The sequence below is a fragment of the Apodemus sylvaticus genome, chromosome 7, assembly GCF_947179515.1.
Source record: "Apodemus sylvaticus chromosome 7, mApoSyl1.1, whole genome shotgun sequence".
Taxonomy (NCBI): Eukaryota; Metazoa; Chordata; class Mammalia; order Rodentia; family Muridae; genus Apodemus; species Apodemus sylvaticus.
Genome location: NC_067478.1, coordinates 93,334,767 through 93,356,732, shown reverse-complemented (window position 1 = coordinate 93,356,732; position 21,966 = coordinate 93,334,767).

Below are 21,966 nucleotides of genomic sequence, written 5' to 3'. Positions count from 1 at the left end.
GGACTCTGGGTGCACCTCCTTGTAATAAGGACAGCTGTTGTGGCCCCTGCTCACGCGACTCCTGAGGGGTCCCAAATGGGAATGCCTCCAGATGGAAGTGGGCTTCCCCTGATCCAGTGTGTAGGTCCCAAGTGTCAGCTCCTGCCTGGGACAGGAGGTGAGCTCCAGCTGGTCCTTTCCTCTAGGATCCCCTTGCTGTTTCCACAACTCATAGCTCTCAGGCTGCAGGAGCCTTTCAAAGGCATCCATGGAGAAGCTCACCCTGGCCTCCCCACAGCTGCACTGACGTGCCACCTTGCCATAGTCAATCCACCTCGGGGTGGCAAAATTGATGGCCTCTGCGCAGTTGAAGCCATGGTTGAAGCCCGCGTGGTAGCCATAGGGAAAGGTGACCATGAACTCCCCAGCCTGCTGGGTGATGCGGCCAAAGGGGATGCCATTCTCCTTGAGCACGGTGGGGGAGATGAGCGCCACCTTGTGTCTCAGGAAGGCCTGGCAGCCCTTGGAGCTGCCAGGGAAGAGTTGCCTGGCCAGGAGCTCCAGGCGCCTGCCATGCTCAGGGGGCACAGCATACCAAGTCTTGGGCTGCCCAAAGTGCAGGTAGTTGATACTGTACAGGTCCATGTCCTCCGTGTGCCACGCAAAGGTGGTCTTCCACATGCCAAAGTACAGGTAGGGCGTGTTGACGCCCTCAATCACTATGCCATGGTCCTGCTTCAACACATCCAAAAGGCTCCCCAGGTGGCCCACGTTCCAGTGTTGAGTGTTCTCATCAAACAGGGAGCCGCTGACATCAGCACCATAAATTGGTGACCCAAACAGACGATTCTTCCAGTATTTTCTCTCCAAATCATCAAAATCCAGGTGTGGTGGGGTCTGGTATTTTTTGCTGGTGGCCAGCTCACGATACTCACCCACACTCATGCCTTTCCTCTTCTTATGGAATTGGGTGAACACACCTGCCTGCCCCGAGACCACTTGCTGCAGAGGAGCAGGAATTGACATATCCAGGACATCCTCACAGGACTTTCCACTGCCTTTCCACTCCTTGGGTGGGATGACCTTGGCCAGTCCAGCTCGGTGTGCGCCTTGGGACTCCATGTAGGTGATGTATTTGCGGAAGTTTGAGAATTCTGCCATGTTTGGGCGGAAGGTCATGATGGTACAGCCTGGGTTCTGGGACATATCCTGCTCAGGGTTTGTCATGGCCACAGCAATGCAGGAGCTCAGCCTGGGGTCCTGGCTGCCCTGGGTGTTTATGTTTTCTGAGACTTCTCTCTCTCTCTCTCTCTCTCTCTCTCTCTCTGTCTGTCTGTCTGTTTCTCTCTCTCTCTGAGTTTTCCTGACTTCCTGTTGTATTTTCTTCACAGTCTGATCTGTCCTTATGCTTGTCTTTTATGCCTTCTTCTCTGTGTTCTATGGTTTAGGTTTCCTGGTGGACAAGATAACATTTTGAAGATAAATTTGAATTCAGGAGAATGGCTTGTCTGAGTAGAACACTGTATATATAGCAAGACCCTTCTAATCTCTACAATCAACAGAAAAGACAAGAAAATGTAAGAAAGAAGAAGCCTTCTTTCTTGGTTGATAGTTTGTTTTCCCAGGGCATCCTCTTACTGGTCAGCGCTTTTCACCTTGAAAAACTGAGTTTCTATGGAGCAGAATCCCTATGCCACTACAGCAGCACTGGGAGCACAGCACTATCCCACTCCTGGAGCACTCCCTTGATTCCCACTCATCCTTGGACTCCATTGGTCACTGTGTGTTGATTGGGGAGGCTCAGTGCCATTCGCCTTTTAAGTAGAAATTCATCTACCCAAGGAACAATCATAGGTGGTTCATATGAGAAAGATTCTCACTGAGATGGGCAAAAATCATCAGAGGTTTCTCAGGACCTGATCTCAAAATATTTAAATCATTGCTTCCTAGTCTCTGAAACTAAATTAAAAGTTCCTCAGGAATTACTGACTTTGGGTTCCAGCATGCTGGTTATGCTGGCCCGTATTTGTCCAGCAGAGGCGACCTGTCTTGGCTCCCAGCTGAGGGCGGGCATAAGGAGGCTGTCTCAGAGGAGGACTGCTGCCAGCCTTGTCATCCCAGCTGCTTAGACTAAAGACAGCTGTGAGTCTTTCCAGCTGTGTCAGAGTATGGCAGCCTCTGTGTAGCAGTGTTGTGGGAGTAACATGCCTTCCATATACAAGCAGGAGGTGGGGCTGGGGAGCACTGAGCCTCTAACCAGACCAAGGCTACATAAAGAGGTATTACCCCAAGTGTTGTTAGCTCTCCTAGGGTTCGCTCTCCCTAGTCTAATGGAAAAACTAAAAACAAACAGCAGCTGATCTGGATCACAACATCCCACACTGCAGCTGAGGCCTCCTCCTGAGAGCAACAGAATTCTGACTGTCTAGTGTCAGTGGGACCCGGGCCCTTGCCCACCTCCTAAACAACTGTCATGGACCCTGCTACTCTCTTGCGGGGTGACAATCTCCTGGTGCTCATCTATGCCTGTCACATGAGGGGAGATGACATTAGCTCCATGGGTACTGCAGTCCTTAGTGTAACTGGAACTATTGGGGCCCAGGCCAAGACTCTCAGCCCAGAGAGAAGACCTGATCCATTTTATCCAGGCTGGGGGAGGACCTCAGAAAGATTGATCATTCTAAAAGAACTGGTAGAATCTACTACCTGACCTTCACAAGGTTACTCATCTGGGATACAAAACCTGCTCTCTGTTTCTAGTCACACCTAGGCCAAAGAAGGTCTAAGGGATGATTTCTCTGCCAGAAGCCAGGTTGGTCTGTCCTGAAGTAAATCCAAACTAGGCAGCCCTCTGCCCCATCTCCACTCTCACTGATCATGCTCAGTAGCTGAAAAGATCCCCAGGACCTTGTCTGCTGATTTGCCCTCCCATATGGGTGGGGTCCAACAATGGCCTGGCTATCACAGCTACAAACCTTTCAATCAATAGCTAAAGTTTAGGCATGCATTAAAAATATTCATTACTGGTATGGACCTTAAGAGTTCTATCCAGACAGGCAGTGGTGGCACACACCTTTATTCCCAGCACTTGTGGTGTTGAGGCAGTTGATTTCTGAGTTCGAGGCCAGCCAGGTCTACAGAGTGAGTTCCATGACAGCCAGGGTTACAAAGGGAAACCCTATCTCAAAAAACAAACAACAACGACAACAAAACACACACCCCCAAAACAACAAAAAAACAAACAAAAAAAATCTTACTTTGTTTAGCTGGGCATTGGTGGAACACGCCTTTGATCTCAGCACTTGGGAGGCAGACGTAGGCAGTTTCTGAGTTCCAAGCCACGCTAGTCTACAGAGTGATTTCCAGGACAGCCAGAGCTATACAGAGAAACCAAATCTTAGAAAAAAAAATCCAAAAAAAAAAAAAAAGAGAGAGAGAGAGAGAGAGATTTTTCTTGCAAGGGAGTGGTGGCACACACCTTTAAATCCAGCACTTGGGATGCTGGGGCAGTTAATTTCAGAGTTCGAGGCCAGCCTGCTCTACATCTTACTGTGTTTAGCCGGGGAGTGGTTGCACATGCCTTTAATCCCAGCACTTGCAAAGCGGAGGGAGGTGGATTTCTCAGTACGAGGCCAGCCTGGTCTACAGAGAGAATTCCAAGATAGCTAGGGCTACACAGAGAAACACTGTCTCAAAAAACAACAACAACAAAAAATACATTCCTGGTATGGACTTTTAGGGTTCTAGTCTGCCAGGCAGTAGGGGCACATGCCTTTAATCCCAGCACTTGGGAGGCAGAGGGAGGAGGATTTCTGAGTTTGAGGCCAGCCTGGTCAAAGGAATAAATTCCAGGACACGTATGGCTACACAGAGAATCCCTGTCTCAAAAAACAACACAAACACAAACACAAACACAACCAAAAACTAAAAACAAAAAAACAGGAAAAAAACAAACAAACAGGGTTTTACACCCGGGTAAAAATAAATTATCAGATATTGAAAGAAACTATTACACACTGGATAGACATCCTGCCTTTGCTTTGGGTCCTCTGTGCTCCATGTAGAGAGAGATTTGCTCCCAAAAGAAGTTCTATTGAGAACAGCTCAGTGCTACCCTGGGATCCCCAACACCCATGGTCATGTCTGGAAGCTGATAAAGTCTTTCTACAGTTTCAAACCCATTCCCTGCTCTCTTCTCTGGTGACTGCCCAATAGTAACCACATCTGAATGCCATATTTGTCAAAAAGGAACACAACTTAATCTGAAATGAAACTCACACATTAACGCCAAAGATTGACCAGCATTTTCTAATGCTTTGTAGAATGATTGAATCTTATCAACTATTACCACGACTCATTTCCTCACAAGAACAAATTTCCAAAAGCTGTGAATAGAGATAGGACTTACCCAACACCAGTGGAATGGAGACCTGTGAAAAGACAATCCAGCCACAGAGAGAAGTTTCCCCCTTAGGACTTGCTCTTCCTATGAGCAGGTAACCTAATGGCTTCGTCTTTTATAGTCATGAAGATCTGAGGCAAGGAAAGCTTGCCCACCCACTGGGGTCTCAACCAATCACTGGCTCTCAGCTGACTTAGGCCCACCCAGCTTCCCTAGAATGGAAACAATCTCATTAGGAGACATGGCAAATATTGAAGAAAGAATGATACAACACCAACTGTGCATAGAATCTATAAGAATGTTTTAGAATTTCCAAGGCTAACTGGGAGCATGTGGCAGAGCAGTCAGAGAACTGGACATCCAGAAAGTGTCTGTGCTCTTGCTGGACAGGCTTTCTCTTTCTCCCACCACCTCTAAACCTGAAAATAAAAACCTAAACATAAAATAAATAAACCTAAAAATATTCATTACTGGTATGGACCTTAAGACTTCTAACCAGCCAGGCAGTGGTGGCACACACCTTTATTCCCAGCACTTGTGGTGCTAAAGCAGTTGATTTTTGAGTTGAGGCCAGCCAGGTCTACAGAGTGAGTTCCATGACAGCCAGGTTTACACAGAGAAACCCTATCTCAAAAAACAAACAACAACGACAACAAAACACCCCCGCCAAAAAAAAAAACAAAAAACAAAAAACATCTTACTTTGTTTAGCTGGGCATTGGTGGAACACGCCTTTAATCTCAGCACTTGGGAGGCAGAGGCAGGCAGATTTCTTATTTCCAAGCCAGCCTGGTCTACAGAGTGATTTCCAGGACAGTCAGAGCTGTACAGAGAAACCAAATCTCGAAAATAAAACCAAATCCAAAAAGAAAAAGAGAGAGAGAGAGATTATTCTTGCAAGGCAGTGGTGGCACACACCTTTAATCCCAGCACTTGGGATGCTGGGGCAGTTGATTTCAGAGTTCGAGGCCAGCCTGCTCTACATCTTACTGTGTTTAGCCAGGCAGTGGTGGTGCATGCCTTTAATCCCAGCACTTGCGAAGCAGAGGGAGGCAGATTTCTCGGTAGGAGGCCAGCCTGGTCTACAGAGTGGGTTCCAAGATAGCCAGGGCTACACAAGAAACACTGTCTCAAAAAACAACAACAAAAAAATACATTGCTGATATGGAATTTTAGGGTTCTAGTCTGCCAGGCAGTGGTGGCACATGCCTTTAATCCCAGCACTTGGGAGGCAGAGGGAGGAGGATTTCTCAGTTTGAGGCCATCCTGGTCAACAGAGTAAATTCCAGGACAGGTATGGCTACACAGAGAATCCCTGTCTCAAAAAACAAAATCAAAAACAAAAACAAAAAAACAAATCAAAAACCAGGGTTTTCCACCGGGGTAAAAATAAATTATCAGACATTGAAAGAAACTATTACACACTGGATAGACATCCTGCCTTTGCTTTGGGTCCTCTGTGCCCCATGTAGAGAGAGATTTACTCCCAAATGAAGTTCTCTTGAGAATAGCTCAGTGCTACCCAGGGATCCTCAACACCCAGAGTCCATGTCTGGAAGCTGATAAAGTCTTTCTACAGTTTCAAAGTCATTCCCTGCTCTCTTCTCTGGTTCCTGCCTAATAGTAACCACATCTGAATGCCATATTTGTCAGAAAGGAACACAAATTAATCTGAAATGAAACTCACACATTAACGCCAAAGATTGACCAGCATTTTCTAATGCTTTGTAGAATGATTGAATCTTATCAACTATTACCACGACTCATTTCCTCACAAGAACAAATTTCCAAAAGCTGTGAATAGAGATAGGACTTACCCAACACCAGTGGAATGGAGACCTGTGAGGAGACAATCCAGCCACAGAGAGAAGCTTCCCCCTTAGGACTTGCTCTTCCTATGAGCAGGTAACCTAATGGCTTCGTCTTTTATAGTCATGAAGATCTGAGGCAAGGAGAGCTTGCCCACCCACTGGGGTCTCAACCAATCACTGGCTCTCAGCTGACTTAGGCCCACCCAGCTTCCCTAGAATGGAAACAATCTCATTAGGAGACATGACAAACATTGAAGAAAGAATGATACAACAGCCACTGTGCATAGAATCTATAAGAATGTTTTAGAATTTCCAAGGCTAACTGGGAGCATGTGGCAGAGCGTCAGAGAACTGAGACATCCAGAACATGTCTTTGCTCTTGCTGGACAGACTTTGTCTTTCTTCCACCACCTCTAAACCTGAAACAGACAAGAGAACAGCAGGGGCTCCACATTCTGAACAACTAAACATTTTAACCAAAAAGTAGCACAAAACAAAAGAATGAGAAAGATTTTTGCTGGGCATTGGGTTGTATGCACTCTATCCCACTCTGGAGGCAGAGCCTGGAGGTTCAATGAATTTGAGAAAAGACTGGTCTACAGATACACTTGCTGGAAAGTCAGGATTACAAGGATCAACTCTCTCTCTCTCTCTCTCTCTCTCTCTCTCTCTCTCTTTCTCTCTCTCTGTCTGGTTTTTCGAGACAGGTTTTCTCTGTGTAGTCCTGGCTGTCTGGGCACTCTGTAGACCAAGCTGGCATCAAACTCAGAAATCTGCCTGCCTCTGCCTCCCAAGTGCCTGGATTACAGGTGTTGGCCACCACACCGCCTGGTCTTTGACCTCATTTTACAGACCAGGCTACAGGCTGGCCTGATGTCTGAGATCTGTATGTCACCATGCTTTTGGTTAGTTTGTTTTGTATGCCTATGTCTATCTCTGTTCCTCTCTGCCTCAGGCTCTCTCTCTCTCTCTCTCTCTCTCTCTCTCTCTCTCTCTCTCTCTCTCGTTTTCTCTCTTTTTCTCTCTGTCTCTCTCTGTCTCTCTCCATCTCTCTCTGTCTCCGTCTCTGTCTCTGTCTCTGTCTCTCTGTCTCTCTCTCTCTCTGTGTGTGTGTGTGTGTGTGTGTGCGTTTCATGGGCATGCCCTGTAGTGCATGTTCATCACAAGCCATCTATCATGGTTTGTGGGATTTATGAGATTTGAATATATGTTCTCTGTAATCGTGCTAAATACTCTTGCCTATTGGGCATCCTCACACCAAAATTTCTAATTTCAAATGTGGCTCCAAAATTTTGACTCAGACCTTTCACACATACATTTAAGGAAACAGAATATTAAAGATCATAGATTATGTGGTTTCTCTTGATCACAGTTGACTAAACAATGCAAACTTCCAGAATCTGCCATGCAGGGATGCACAGGGTGTGTGAGATGGGTTAGTGACATTACATCTTTGTTTGCCTTGGGAATGTGACACAGTCTTAAGGAATCCAGGGTAACAGATGCAAAGGCCCCATGGACATTAACAATGAAGCCAGCCCAGGATATCAACATCACCCAAGGTTGGTCCAATTGACAATGGGAGTGAACAACCAAAAGCTGAGGTAAATTATCCTGGGTCCTCCAATAGGGGAGGTAACATGGCAACAGGCCCTGGCTAGGAGTCACAGACACAAGGGGAGAATACTGGGGCATCCAGTGGGTGTGGAAGTCTACAGGAGTGGACACAGGGACACTGAATGTCACAATAGGAGAGTCTATCTTTTCCAAATTGTACTGGAGCTACTAGCTAGAGCAATTAGACAACATAAAGAGGTCAAAGGGATATAAATAGGAAAGGAAGAAGTCAAACTATCACTATTTGCAGATGATATGATAGTATACTTAAGTGATCCAAAAAACTCCACCACAGAACTCCTATAGCTGATAAACAACTTCAGCAATGTGGCAGGTTATAACATCATCTCAAGCAAATCAGTAGCCTTCCTACACTCAAAGGATAAGCAGGCTGAGAAAGAAATTAGGGAAACGACACACTTCACAATAGCCACAAATAGTGTAAGGCATCTTGGGGTGACCCTAACCAAACAAGTGAAAGATCTGTATGACAAGAAGTCCAAGTTTCTGAAGAAGGAAATGGAAGAAGAACTCAGAAAATGGAAAAATCTGCCATACTCATGGATTGGCACGATTAATATAGTTAAAGTAGCCATCTTGCCAAAAGCAATATACAGATTCAATTGAATACCCATCACAATCTCAACTCAGTTCTTCATAGAGTTAGAAAGAGCAATTTTCAAATTCATCAGCAATAACAAAAAAAAAAAAAAAAAAAAAAAAAACCAGGGTAGCTAAAACTATTCTCAACAGTCAAAGAACTTCTGGGGGAATCAGCATCCCAGACCTCAAGCAGTACTAGAGAGCAATAGTGTTAAAAACTGCATGGTATTGGTACAGTGACAGGCAGGTGGATCAATGGAATAGGATTGAAGATGTAGAAATGAACCCACACACCTATGGCCACTTGATCTTTGACAAAGAAGCTGAAAACATGCAGTGGGAAAAAAGATAGCCTTTTCAACAAATGGTGCAGGCTCAACTGGAGGTCAACATGCAGAAGAATGTGAATTGATCCATTCTTATCTCCTTGTACAGAGCTCATCTCCAAGTGGATCAAGGACCTCCACATAAAGCCAGGCACACTGAAACTATTAGAAAAGAAACTGGGGAAAACCCTTGAGGACATGGGGTGGGGGGGAAGATCCTGAACAGAACACCAATAGCTTATGCTCTAAGATAAAGAATTGACAGATGGGACCTCATAAAATTACAAAGTTTCTGTAAGGCAAAGGACACCACCAAAATGGCAAATCAGCAGCCAACAAATTGGGAAAAGATCTTTAACAACCCTACATCTGAAATAGGGCTAATACCCGATATATACAAAGAACACAAGAAGTTAGACCCCAGGGAAACAAATAACCCTATTAAGAAAGGGGTACAGAGCTAAACAAAGAATTTTCACCTGAAGAACTTCAGATGCCTAAGAAGCATCTTAAAAAGGGTTGAACATCATTAATCATTAGGGAAATGCAAATCAAAACAACCCTGAGATTTCATCTCACACCAATCAGAATGGCTAAAATTAAAATCTCAGGAGACAGCAGGTGTTGGCAAGGATGTTGAGAAAGAGGAACACTCCTCCACTACTGGTGCAGTTGCAAGTTGGTACAACCAATCTGGAAATCAGTCTCACTTTTCCTCAGGAAACTGAGCATGTCACTTCCGGAGGACCCTACTATATCACACCTGGGCATATACCCAGAGGATTCCCCAGCATGTAATAAGGATACATGCTCCACTATATTCATAGCAGTCCTATTTATAATAGCCAGAAGCTGGAAAGAACCCAGATGTCCCTCCACGGAAGAATGAACACAAAAAATGTGGTATATATATACACACAATTGCGTATTATTCAACCATTAGAAACAATGAATTCATGAAATTCTTATACAAATGGATGGGGCAGGAGAACATCATCCTAAGTGAGGTAACCCAGTCTCAAAAAATCAATCACGGTATGCACTCACTGATAAGCAGATATTAGCCTAGAAACTTGCAATTCCCAAGACATAATCCACATATCAAATGATGTCCAAAAAGAACAGAGGAGTGGCCCCTGATTCTGGAAAGGCTCAGTGCAGCAGTGTAGGGCAATACCATAACAGGGATGTGGGAAGGGGTGGATGGTGGAACTGGGGGAGGGAAGAGAGCTTATGGAACTTTCAGGGAATTGCCAGGAAAGGTGAAATCATGTGAAATGCAAATAAAAAATATATCAAATAAAAAACATGAAATATTGTCTAACTCAAATAAAACAAACAAACAATCGTCCTGGATGATCATTCCAGAGGCATGGTGACCTTATGTGTTCCCAGAGAAACACTGTCAGGATGTTTCCCGGCACTGCAGTCCATTGAGAGCACTTCTTTAAATCAGGGATGTGAACTAGAGCATCCAGGTGCTGCTCCTCAACCCTTCCACAGCCCAACAAAGTCTGTGAACAAACCGCCACAGGTGGGACTGCAACAGGTATTTTCACAAGTAGAACTGCCTCACTCAGGGATCAGAGAAACAACCTGCCCCAAAATGGTTTCTTGTGGGAATGGGGATACTTTTGGGAGGGGTCTCCACATAAGATTCACCTTCCCTAAGAGGAGACGCACCCCTTTTGCAGGCAAACACAGGAACCCCTCAGGTGGCTGGAAGTCTGGAGAAATGCAAAAGTCTTGGGAATGGGAAGCATCCCCCGTGATTGGAGAAGAAGCCAGGATCTCTCAGGGGCTCCATGGAGACTGGATAATGAGGGTCCTGCCGAGACTAGCCCAGCCAGGAATGGGGTCCCTGGAATGAGGGTCCTTGAAATCCAGGTGCCTCTGAAAAACTCTAGCCTCATTATTAAAATTGTAACAGTCTGCTGTACTGAGAGCTCAATGCTTTTGTATAAGAGAAAATCCTTTATCATCTGTATTAAGGTGATTAATGGTAAATAAAGCATAGCTTAATAATTGATGAGGTGAAGACAGGTGATAGTGGCACATGCCTTTAATCCCAGCACTTGGGAGGCAGAGGCAGGCCGATTTCTGAGTTTGAGGCCAGCCTGATTTTCAGAGTGAGTTCCAGGACAGCTATGGCTACACAGAGAAACCCTGTCTCAAAAAACAAAAAAAAAAAAAAAAAAGGCTGGGCACAGGTGTCACACACCTCTAATCCCAGCACTCTGGGACACAGAGGCAGGAGGATTTCTGAGTTCGAAGCCAGCCGGGTCAAAAGAGTGAGTTGCAGGACAGTCAGGGCTACACAGGGAAAACCTGTCTCAAAAAAAAAAAAAAAATCCAAAGAACCACAAAACAAACAAAAAATTGATGAGGCAAATAGAAAGACTACTAGATTTTAATCTTTGATGTTGAACCTTAAGATTTTGATGAGTCCTTTCTATGATAGCCTGTCCTTGGAGGTTATATGGAATTCCCATTGTACATTGTGTACTCAGTTGACTGCAAACTTTGCCAAAGCTTGAGAAGCATAAGTTGGAGCATTATCAGTTTTAATTCTTTTTGGCTTACCTGAGGAGGAGGAGCATGTAATAAGGTGTTGAATGACATGTTTCTCAGCCTCCACGGTTCTTGCAGTGGCCATAACCACATGAGAGTAGGTATCTACAGTAACACATACGTAGGCCAACTTTCCATATTCTGGGAAGTGAGTTATGTCCATTTGTCTTGTTATGTCCATTTGTCATGAAACTTGAGCCTTAAGGCCCTTTGGATTAACTCCCATTTTTAATGGTTGCTATACATCAGGACAATGTTCACAGTCCTTCACAATTGGCCTAGGCTGTTTTCATGTCAAATTGAACATCCTGTACTCTGTGTGTGTGTGTGTGTCTATGTCTCTGTCTCTCTCTGTCTTGCTCTCTCTCTCTGTCTTTTGTTGTTTCAAGAGAGGTTTTCTCTATATAGCCCTGGTTGTCCTGGAACTCACTATGCCGACCAGGCTGGCCTCAAACTCAGAAATCCACCTACCTCTGCCTAGCAAGTACTGTGATTCAACTCGTGAGCCACCACTGCCGTGCTGAACACCCTTCTCAAAGCCAGTGCAATCTGATAATGAAAAGCATGACTTTCTAAAGCTTGTTCAACCATACTAGCAATCAAGGGTTCTTTTGTTAATAAATCTGCCATAGAATTTCCTTAAGCCACTGGACAGGGCAGGCCAGTATGTGTTCTGATATGTTCTATAAAATTTCCTTTTTCTTGATTGAATTATCTTTTGCAACAGAAGCAAGAGTGATATAATTTAAAAATTTCCAGATATAAGAGCTGTCTCTATATCAGAAAATAATCAAACTACATAATTTGAACTTGTATAAAGGTTGACCTCTTCAAGTATATGTTCAAGGGCAGTAATAACTGCAATAATTTCCTCCTAATGTGCAGAAATTTCTTTTGCCTTTTGAATAATCACAGGTCTATCTTTCATATAGATGGCTTAAATTCCATGGATGACACATCTGTAAATAGTAAGAGGGCTTCAGAAGTAGGTTCTGATGCTAGTATAGAAGGAAAGATTATTCCTGTTCCTTCTACAAGCTTTAATTCAGGGTGTTGAGGTACATGACATTTGATTTGTCCCATATAATGAGCTAATGCATTTCCCCAATCATCTGCAGTTTGACGTAAATACCCCAATTGTTCCTTATTATATGGAATACAAACTTCATGAGTTTCTTTGACAAATAGTTACCTGGATCCTAACCTCACTTTAATAATTAACTGACTACACATAACAGGATAAGAAGGTATCATTTTCACTTGACTATGAGTGAGATATATACATTTTCATAAAACTTCTTGCCATAAACTTGCATTAGGGTGTAAGATGTTTTAAGAATAATAAGCGAGCAAGTTTTTAAATAGTTTGTTTGATTTACTTTAGCATCTTGTATCATTCATTTGCTTTATTCATTCTGATTGTTTTAATGCTTCTTTTGTAAGCTGTATTTTAGACTTAGGATCAGGATCTCCCTTAAGAATGTCAAACAAATTAAGCAATTGTCCTGTGGTAATTTTTAAATGAGGTCTTGTCCAGTTAATATTTCCCAATTATTTTTAAAGATCATTCAGTGTCTTTAATTTGTCAATACTAAGTTGCAGTATTTGAGAGATCATATATTCATTATAAATTATTTTTGCAAGAAATTTATTGGCTTGTATACTGGCTGGTTTTGTGTGTCAACTAGACACACACTGGACTTATCACAGAGAAAGGAGCTTCTGTTGGGGGAAGGGCCTCATTGAGATCCATCTGTGGGGCATTTTCTCAATTAGTGATGAAAGGGTGAGGGCCCCTTGTGGGTGGAACCATCTCTGGGCTGGTAGTCTAGGGTTCTATAAGAGAGCAGGCTGAGCAAGCCAGGGGGATCAAGCTAGTAAGACACATTTTTCCATGGCCTCTGCATCAGTTCCTGCTTCCTGACCTGCTTGAGTTCCAGTCCTGACTTCCTTTAGTGGTGAACAGCAGTGTGGAAGTGTAAGCTCAATAAACACTTTCCTCCTCAATTTGCTTCTTGGTCATGATGTTTGTACAGGACTAGAAACCCTAAGACAAATTGGTACCACTGTAGTGGGGTATTCCTGGGACAACTTTACCATGTTTTGGGGAGGATTGTGGGAGGGCGTGGAAGTTTGAGCTAGAAGAGCCAATAGGATGTTAAGAGCTCTGTGGAAAGTTCTGTAGGAGCTTGGAAGATAATGTTAAGAACAGTGCAGGATATGGTGGCCTGGCTTGTGACATTTCAGAGGGAAGATTAAAGTCTCTTATCAGGTGCAGGTTTTGATTGTGAAGATTCTGTGGTTTTGATTACCTGGGGCTGAAGAATCAGCTGTGACTAACAAGATAACAGAACCACTAAAGCAATCCTTTGTGTTACTGGGAATATTGATGCTGGTTAACAGGGGCTAAGAAATTAGTGGTGATTAAGAAGAGACCAGCATCACTGAGGTGAAAACTTTGGGAAGTGTTTTCTGAGAGCACAGAGGCTGGGTTCTTGAGAGAGCCACGGTTGTATTTTGTGCTGTGGCTCGACTTGGTACTTTGGAAGATTCACCCAGGTGGTCCTGGTTTTGAAGGCATGAAGTGGTCATGAAGAACAGTTAAAGCTCTGCACTGTGTGAGGCTGTGGAAGGCCATTGGTGAAGATGCAACGTCAGATGCAATTGAAGGCCCAAGACTGAAGGAGTCATGCAAAGAGTTGAGGCTTGGCACCATGAAAAAGAGCCTATGCCAGGCTATTGGTGAAGCATAGTTACAGCAGAAAACAGCAGTGTTTTGTAGATGCCTGTGCCATGCAATGACCACCAAGAACAGCAGCAGCAGTGGAATACAGACAGCTGGAGCCTAGGAGTCAAGGTGTGTGTTAGAACAAGCATGGAAGGTTTTCCCATTTTCTGAGATCTTCTTCGATTTCCTTCTTCAGAGATCTGAAGTTCTTGTCATATAGGTCTTTCACTTGTTTGGTTAGAGTCACCCCAAGATACTTTATGTTGTTTGTAGCTATTGTGAAGGGGGTCATTTCCCTAATTTCTTTCTCAGTCTGCTTATCCTTTGAATATATAAAGGCTACTGATTTGCTTGCGTTGATTTTGTAGTCAGCCACTTTGCTGAAGTTGTTTATCAGCTGTAGGAGTTCTCTAGTAGAGTTTTTAGGGTCACTTAAGTATATGATCATATCATCTGCAAATAGTGATAATTTGACTTCTTCCTTTCCAATTTGTATCCCTTTGACTTCCTTCTGTTGTCTAATTGCTCTAGCTAGGACTTCAAGAACTATATTGAAAAGATATGGAGAGAGGGGGCAGCCTTGTCTAGTCCCTGATTTAAGTGGGATTGCTTCAAGTTTCTCTTCATTTAGTTTGATGTTGGCAACCGGTTTGCTGTATATTGCTTTTACTATGTTTAGATATGGGCCTTGAATTCCTGTCCTTTCCAAGACTTTTAGCATGAAAGGATGCTGAATTTTGTCAAATGCTTTTTCAGCATCTAGTGAAATGATCATGTGTTTTTTTTTCTTTGAGTTTGTTTATGTAGTAGATAGCATTTATGGATTTCCGTATATTGCACCATCCCTGCATCCCTGCGATGAAGCCTACTTGATCATGGTGGATGATCGTTTTGATGTGTTCTTGGATTCGGTGGGCAAGAAGGCTTAATAGTGGTGTGTTTTTGTGTCAAGTTGTCAAGGGGTCAATGGTACTGGCAGGTTCTGTGTGTCTACTTGACAGAGACTGGAGTTATCACAGAGAAAGGAGTTTCAGTTGGGAAGTACCTCCAGGAGATCCGTCTGTGGGTCATTTTCTCACTATAGGGATCAAAAGGGGAGGGCTCCTTGTGGGTGGTACCATCTCTGGACTGGTATTCTTGGGTTCTATAAAGAGCAGGCTGGCCGGTGGTGGTGGTTCATGCCTTTACTCCCAGCATTTGGGAGACAGAGGCAGGCAGATTTCTGACTTGGAGGCCAGCATGGTCCACAGATTGAATTCCGGGAGAGCCATGGCTATAAAGAGAAACCCTTACAGAAGTGCTATGGAGTGTGGGGAGAGCTGACTAACAGGGACACATGGAGTCTCTGCCCCATTCAGACTAATACAGGGACATGCTGGAGACTACATGCATTAGGAGACAGACAGGGCTATACACAGAAACCGTGTCTCAAAAAATCAAATCTAACAAAACAAAAGAAAACAAAACAAAACAAAACAAAACAAAACAAACAAAAAACCCATGCCTTAGGAGACATACCCTCTACCCAACATCATAGAACCCAAATACATAGTAAAGTATTAACCACACTTTAGTTAGCAAACTAAAATATTTATTTCTTGGGCCTAGTTACAGAGCCGGGGATTGAAATAAGTGTGGAGTAAATGCCTGTCCTTAAGAACCGGGTTACCCTAGTGTGAACAGCAGGTTACTCATGTCCTCAAATGTCGAATGTCCCCACCCACAACCTACTGTAAACCTCCCACCCTGTCTCATCTATAGTCCCACTGAGTTTATGAGAAATGAGAGCAGCATTACAACCAAATGCAAGGACAGAAAGGAAGGGAGCAGCAGCCTGCAGGCTCTCTGTCCTTCCTCCCTGCCTCCTCCTAGGAGGGAGAAGTCAAAGTCAATGAACCCATCTGGGTCTCTTGTAGGTCCTTACTGATGTTCTGAAGACTATGATCTCCGGGTGAATCTTGTCAGACTTGCAGGTCCATCGAGGGCTATGCTGTGAGCCTGAGACCTGCTTGGTTTCTCACTCTGGCATGCTATTGCCGGACACTGAAATCAATGGAGGGTCAGTGGGCAGTGCAGGAGGAAGTATCAGTATCCTCAGCATCCTCAGGCCAAGCATTTCCTTCTGAGTGTAGGGAAGTCCCAGTTTGGCGAACAGCAGGATACTGTTAGAAGATAAAGAATCTGGAAGCTTTCTCTTCCTACAATGGCACAAGATCCTGCAGATCACCATAAATTCTGAAGGAGACCCTGCCCAATCCAAGAGGACACTCAGATGCATCATCCGAAGGAGAGTCTGATGGCCTCAGACCTTGGAGGTGATCCTGCATGATGATACTTCTACTCCACCACCAGGAGTGGCTGGGAGACCTGGGGGCTCCTATGCAAGATTCTCCAGACCTGTGAGTGGTTCCCTGGGACCTATAGCATCAGCAGAATCAAAAAGGATCCCGGAGGCTCCAGAAGTGAGTTTGGAGAATGTTGTCCCTTGTGGAGTAGATCCAGGATACAAAAGCTTGGATGGGGAAAGGCGCAGGGACTCTGGGTGCACCTCCTTGTAATAAGGACAGCTGTTGTGGCCCCTGCTCACGCGACTCCTGAGGGGTCCCAAATGGGAATGCCTCCAGATGGAAGTGGGCTTCCCCTGATCCAGTGTGTAGGTCCCAAGTGTCAGCTCCTGCCTGGGACAGGAGGTGAGCTCCAGCTGGTCCTTTCCTCTAGGATCCCCTTGCTGTTTCCACAACTCATAGCTCTCAGGCTGCAGGAGCCTTTCAAAGGCATCCATGGAGAAGCTCACCCTGGCCTCCCCACAGCTGCACTGACGTGCCACCTTGCCATAGTCAATCCACCTCGGGGTGGCAAAATTGATGGCCTCTGCGCAGTTGAAGCCATGGTTGAAGCCCGCGTGGTAGCCATAGGGAAAGGTGACCATGAACTCCCCAGCCTGCTGGGTGATGCGGCCAAAGGGGATGCCATTCTCCTTGAGCACGGTGGGGGAGATGAGCGCCACCTTGTGTCTCAGGAAGGCCTGGCAGCCCTTGGAGCTGCCAGGGAAGAGTTGCCTGGCCAGGAGCTCCAGGCGCCTGCCATGCTCAGGGGGCACAGCATACCAAGTCTTGGGCTGCCCAAAGTGCAGGTAGTTGATACTGTACAGGTCCATGTCCTCCGTGTGCCACGCAAAGGTGGTCTTCCACATGCCAAAGTACAGGTAGGGCGTGTTGACGCCCTCAATCACTATGCCATGGTCCTGCTTCAACACATCCAAAAGGCTCCCCAGGTGGCCCACGTTCCAGTGTTGAGAGTTCTCATCAAACAGGGAGCCGCTGACATCAGCACCATAAATTGGTGACCCAAACAGACGATTCTTCCAGTATTTTCTCTCCAAATCATCAAAATCCAGGTGTGGTGGGGTCTGGTATTTTTTGCTGGTGGCCAGCTCACGATACTCACCCACACTCATGCCTTTCCTCTTCTTATGGAATTGGGTGAACACACCTGCCTGCCCTGAGACCACTTGCTGCAGAGGAGCAGGAATTGACATATCCAGGACATCCTCACAGGACTTTCCACTGCCTTTCCACTCCTTGGGTGGGATGACCTTGGCCAGTCCAGCTCGGTGTGCGCCTTGGGACTCCATGTAGGTGATGTATTTGCGGAAGTTTGAGAATTCTGCCATGTTTGGGCGGAAGGTCATGATGGTACAGCCTGGGTTCTGGGACATATCCTGCTCAGGGTTTGTCATGGCCACAGCAATGCAGGAGCTCAGCCTGGGGTCCTGGCTGCCCTGGGTGTTTATGTTTTCTGAGACTTCTCTCTCTCTCTCTCTCTCTCTCTCTCTCTCTCTCTCTCTCTCTCTCTGTCTGTCTGTTTCTCTCTCTCTCTGAGTTTTCCTGACTTCCTGTTGTATTTTCTTCACAGTCTGATCTGTACTTATGCTTGTCTTTTATGCCTTCTTCTCTGTGTTCTATGGTTTAGGTTTCCTGGTGGACAAGATAACATTTTGAAGATAAATTTGAATTCAGGAGAATGGCTTGTCTGAGTAGAACACTGTATATATAGCAAGACCCTTCTAATCTCTACAATCAACAGAAAAGACAAGAAAATGTAAGAAAGAAGAAGCCTTCTTTCTTGGTTGATAGTTTGTTTTCCCAGGGCATCCTCTTACTGGTCAGCGCTTTTCACCTTGAAAAACTGAGTTTCTATGGAGCAGAATCCCTATGCCACTACAGCAGCACTGGGAGCACAGCACTATCCCACTCCTGGAGCACTCCCTTGATTCCCACTCATCCTTGGACTTCATTGGTCACTGTGTGTTGATTGGGGAGGCTCAGTGCCATTCGCCTTTTAAGTAGAAATTCATCTACCCAAGGAACAATCATAGGTGGTTCATATGAGAAAGATTCTCACTGAGATGGGCAAAAATCATCAGAGGTTTCTCAGGACCTGATCTCAAAATATTTAAATCATTGCTTCCTAGTCTCTGAAACTAAATTAAAAGTTCCTCAGGAATTACTGACTTTGGGTTCCAGCATGCTGGTTATGCTGGCCCGTATTTGTCCAGCAGAGGCGACCTGTCTTGGCTCCCAGCTGAGGGCGGGCATAAGGAGGCTGTCTCAGAGGAGGACTGCTGCCAGCCTTGTCATCCCAGCTGCTTAGACTAAAGACAGCTGTGAGTCTTTCCAGCTGTGTCAGAGTATGGCAGCCTCTGTGTAGCAGTGTTGTGGGAGTAACATGCCTTCCATATACAAGCAGGAGGTGGGGCTGGGGAGCACTGAGCCTCTAACCAGACCAAGGCTACATAAAGAGGTATTACCCCAAGTGTTGTTAGCTCTCCTAGGGTTCGCTCTCCCTAGTCTAATGGAAAAACTAAAAACAAACAGCAGCTGATCTGGATCACAACATCCCACACTGCAGCTGAGGCCTCCTCCTGAGAGCAACAGAATTCTGACTGTCTAGTGTCAGTGGGACCCGGGCCCTTGCCCACCTCCTAAACAACTGTCATGGACCCTGCTACTCTCTTGCCTGGTGACAATCTCCTGGTGCTCATCTATGCCTGTCACATGAGGGGAGATGACATTAGCTCCATGGGTACTGCAGTCCTTAGTGTAACTGGAACTATTGGGGCCCAGGCCAAGACTCTCAGCCCAGAGAGAAGACCTGATCCATTTTATCCAGGCTGGGGGAGGACCTCAGAAAGATTGATCATTCTAAAAGAACTGGTAGAATCTACTACCTGACCTTCACAAGGTTACTCATCTGGGGTACAAAACCTGCTCTCTGTTTCTAGTCACACCTAGGCCAAAGAAGGTCTAAGGGATGATTTCTCTGCCAGAAGCCAGGTTGGTCTGTCCTGAAGTAAATCCAAACTAGGCAGCCCTCTGCCCCATCTCCACTCTCACTGATCATGCTCAGTAGCTGAAAAGATCCCCAGGACCTTGTCTGCTGATTTGCCCTCCCATATGGGTGGGGTCCAACAATGGCCTGGCTATCACAGCTACAAACCTTTCAATCAATAGCTAAAGTTTAGGCATGCATTAAAAATATTCATTACTGGTATGGACCTTAAGAGTTCTATCCAGACAGGCAGTGGTGGCACACACCTTTATTCCCAGCACTTGTGGTGTTGAGGCAGTTGATTTCTGAGTTCGAGGCCAGCCAGGTCTACAGAGTGAGTTCCATGACAGCCAGGGTTACAAAGGGAAACCCTATCTCAAAAAACAAACAACAACGACAACAAAACACACACCCCCAAAACAACAAAAAAACAAACAAAAAAAATCTTACTTTGTTTAGCTGGGCATTGGTGGAACACGCCTTTGATCTCAGCACTTGGGAGGCAGACGTAGGCAGTTTCTGAGTTCCAAGCCACGCTAGTCTACAGAGTGATTTCCAGGACAGCCAGAGCTATACAGAGAAACCAAATCTTAGAAAAAAAAATCCAAAAAAAAAAAAGAGAGAGAGAGAGAGAGAGAGAGAGAGAGAGATTTTTCTTGCAAGGGAGTGGTGGCACACACCTTTAAATCCAGCACTTGGGATGCTGGGGCAGTTAATTTCAGAGTTCGAGGCCAGCCTGCTCTACATCTTACTGTGTTTAGCCGGGGAGTGGTTGCACATGCCTTTAATCCCAGCACTTGCAAAGCGGAGGGAGGTGGATTTCTCAGTACGAGGCCAGCCTGGTCTACAGAGAGAATTCCAAGATAGCCAGGGCTACACAGAGAAACACTGTCTCAAAAAACAACAACAACAAAAAATACATTCCTGGTATGGACTTTTAGGGTTCTAGTCTGCCAGGCAGTAGGGGCACATGCCTTTAATCCCAGCACTTGGGAGGCAGAGGGGGGAGGATTTCTGAGTTTGAGGCCAGACTGGTCAAAGGAATAAATTCCAGGACACGTATGGCTACACAGAGAATCCCTGTCTCAAAAAACAACACAAACACAAACACAAACACAACCAAAAACTAAAAACAAAAAAACAGGAAAAAAACAAACAAACAGGGTTTTACACCCGGGTAAAAATAAATTATCAGATATTGAAAGAAACTATTACACACTGGATAGACATCCTGCCTTTGCTTTGGGTCCTCTGTGCTCCATGTAGAGAGAGATTTGCTCCCAAATGAAGTTCTATTGAGAACAGCTCAGTGCTACCCTGGGATCCCCAACACCCATGGTCATGTCTGGAAGCTGATAAAGTCTTTCTACAGTTTCAAACCCATTCCCTGCTCTCTTCTCTGGTGACTGCCCAATAGTAACCACATCTGAATGCCATATTTGTCAGAAAGGAACACAAATTAATCTGAAATGAAACTCACACATTAACTCCAAAGATTGACCAGCATTTTCTAATGCTTTGTAGAATGATTGAATCTTATCAACTATTACCACGACTCATTTCCTCACAAGAACAAATTTCCAAAAGCTGTGAATAGAGATAGGACTTACCCAACACCAGTGGAATGGAGACCTGTGAGGAGACAATCCAGCCACAGAGAGAAGTTTCCCCCTTAGGACTTGCTCTTCCTATGAGCAGGTAACCTAATGGCTTCGTCTTTTATAGTCATGAAGATCTGAGGCAAGGAAAGCTTGCCCACCCACTGGGGTCTCAACCAATCACTGGCTCTCAGCTGACTTAGGCCCACCCAGCTTCCCTAGAATGGAAACAATCTCATTAGGAGACATGGCAAATATTGAAGAAAGAATGATACAACACCAACTGTGCATAGAATCTATAAGAATGTTTTAGAATTTCCAAGGCTAACTGGGAGCATGTGGCAGAGCAGTCAGAGAACTGGACATCCAGAAAGTGTCTGTGCTCTTGCTGGACAGGCTTTCTCTTTCTCCCACCACCTCTAAACCTGAAAATAAAAACCTAAACATAAAATAAATAAACCTAAAAATATTCATTACTGGTATGGACCTTAAGACTTCTAACCAGCCAGGCAGTGGTGGCACACACCTTTATTCCCAGCACTTGTGGTGCTAAAGCAGTTGATTTTTGAGTTGAGGCCAGCCAGGTCTACAGAGTGAGTTCCATGACAGCCAGGTTTACACAGAGAAACCCTATCTCAAAAAACAAACAACAACGACAACAAAACACCCCCGCCAAAAAAAAAAACAAAAAACAAAAAACATCTTACTTTGTTTAGCTGGGCATTGGTGGAACACGCCTTTAATCTCAGCACTTGGGAGGCAGAGGCAGGCAGATTTCTTATTTCCAAGCCAGCCTGGTCTACAGAGTGATTTCCAGGACAGTCAGAGCTGTACAGAGAAACCAAATCTCGAAAATAAAACCAAATCCAAAAAGAAAAAGAGAGAGAGAGAGATTATTCTTGCAAGGCAGTGGTGGCACACACCTTTAATCCCAGCAGTTGGGATGCTGGGGCAGTTGATTTCAGAGTTTGAGGCCAGCCTGCTCTACATCTTACTGTGTT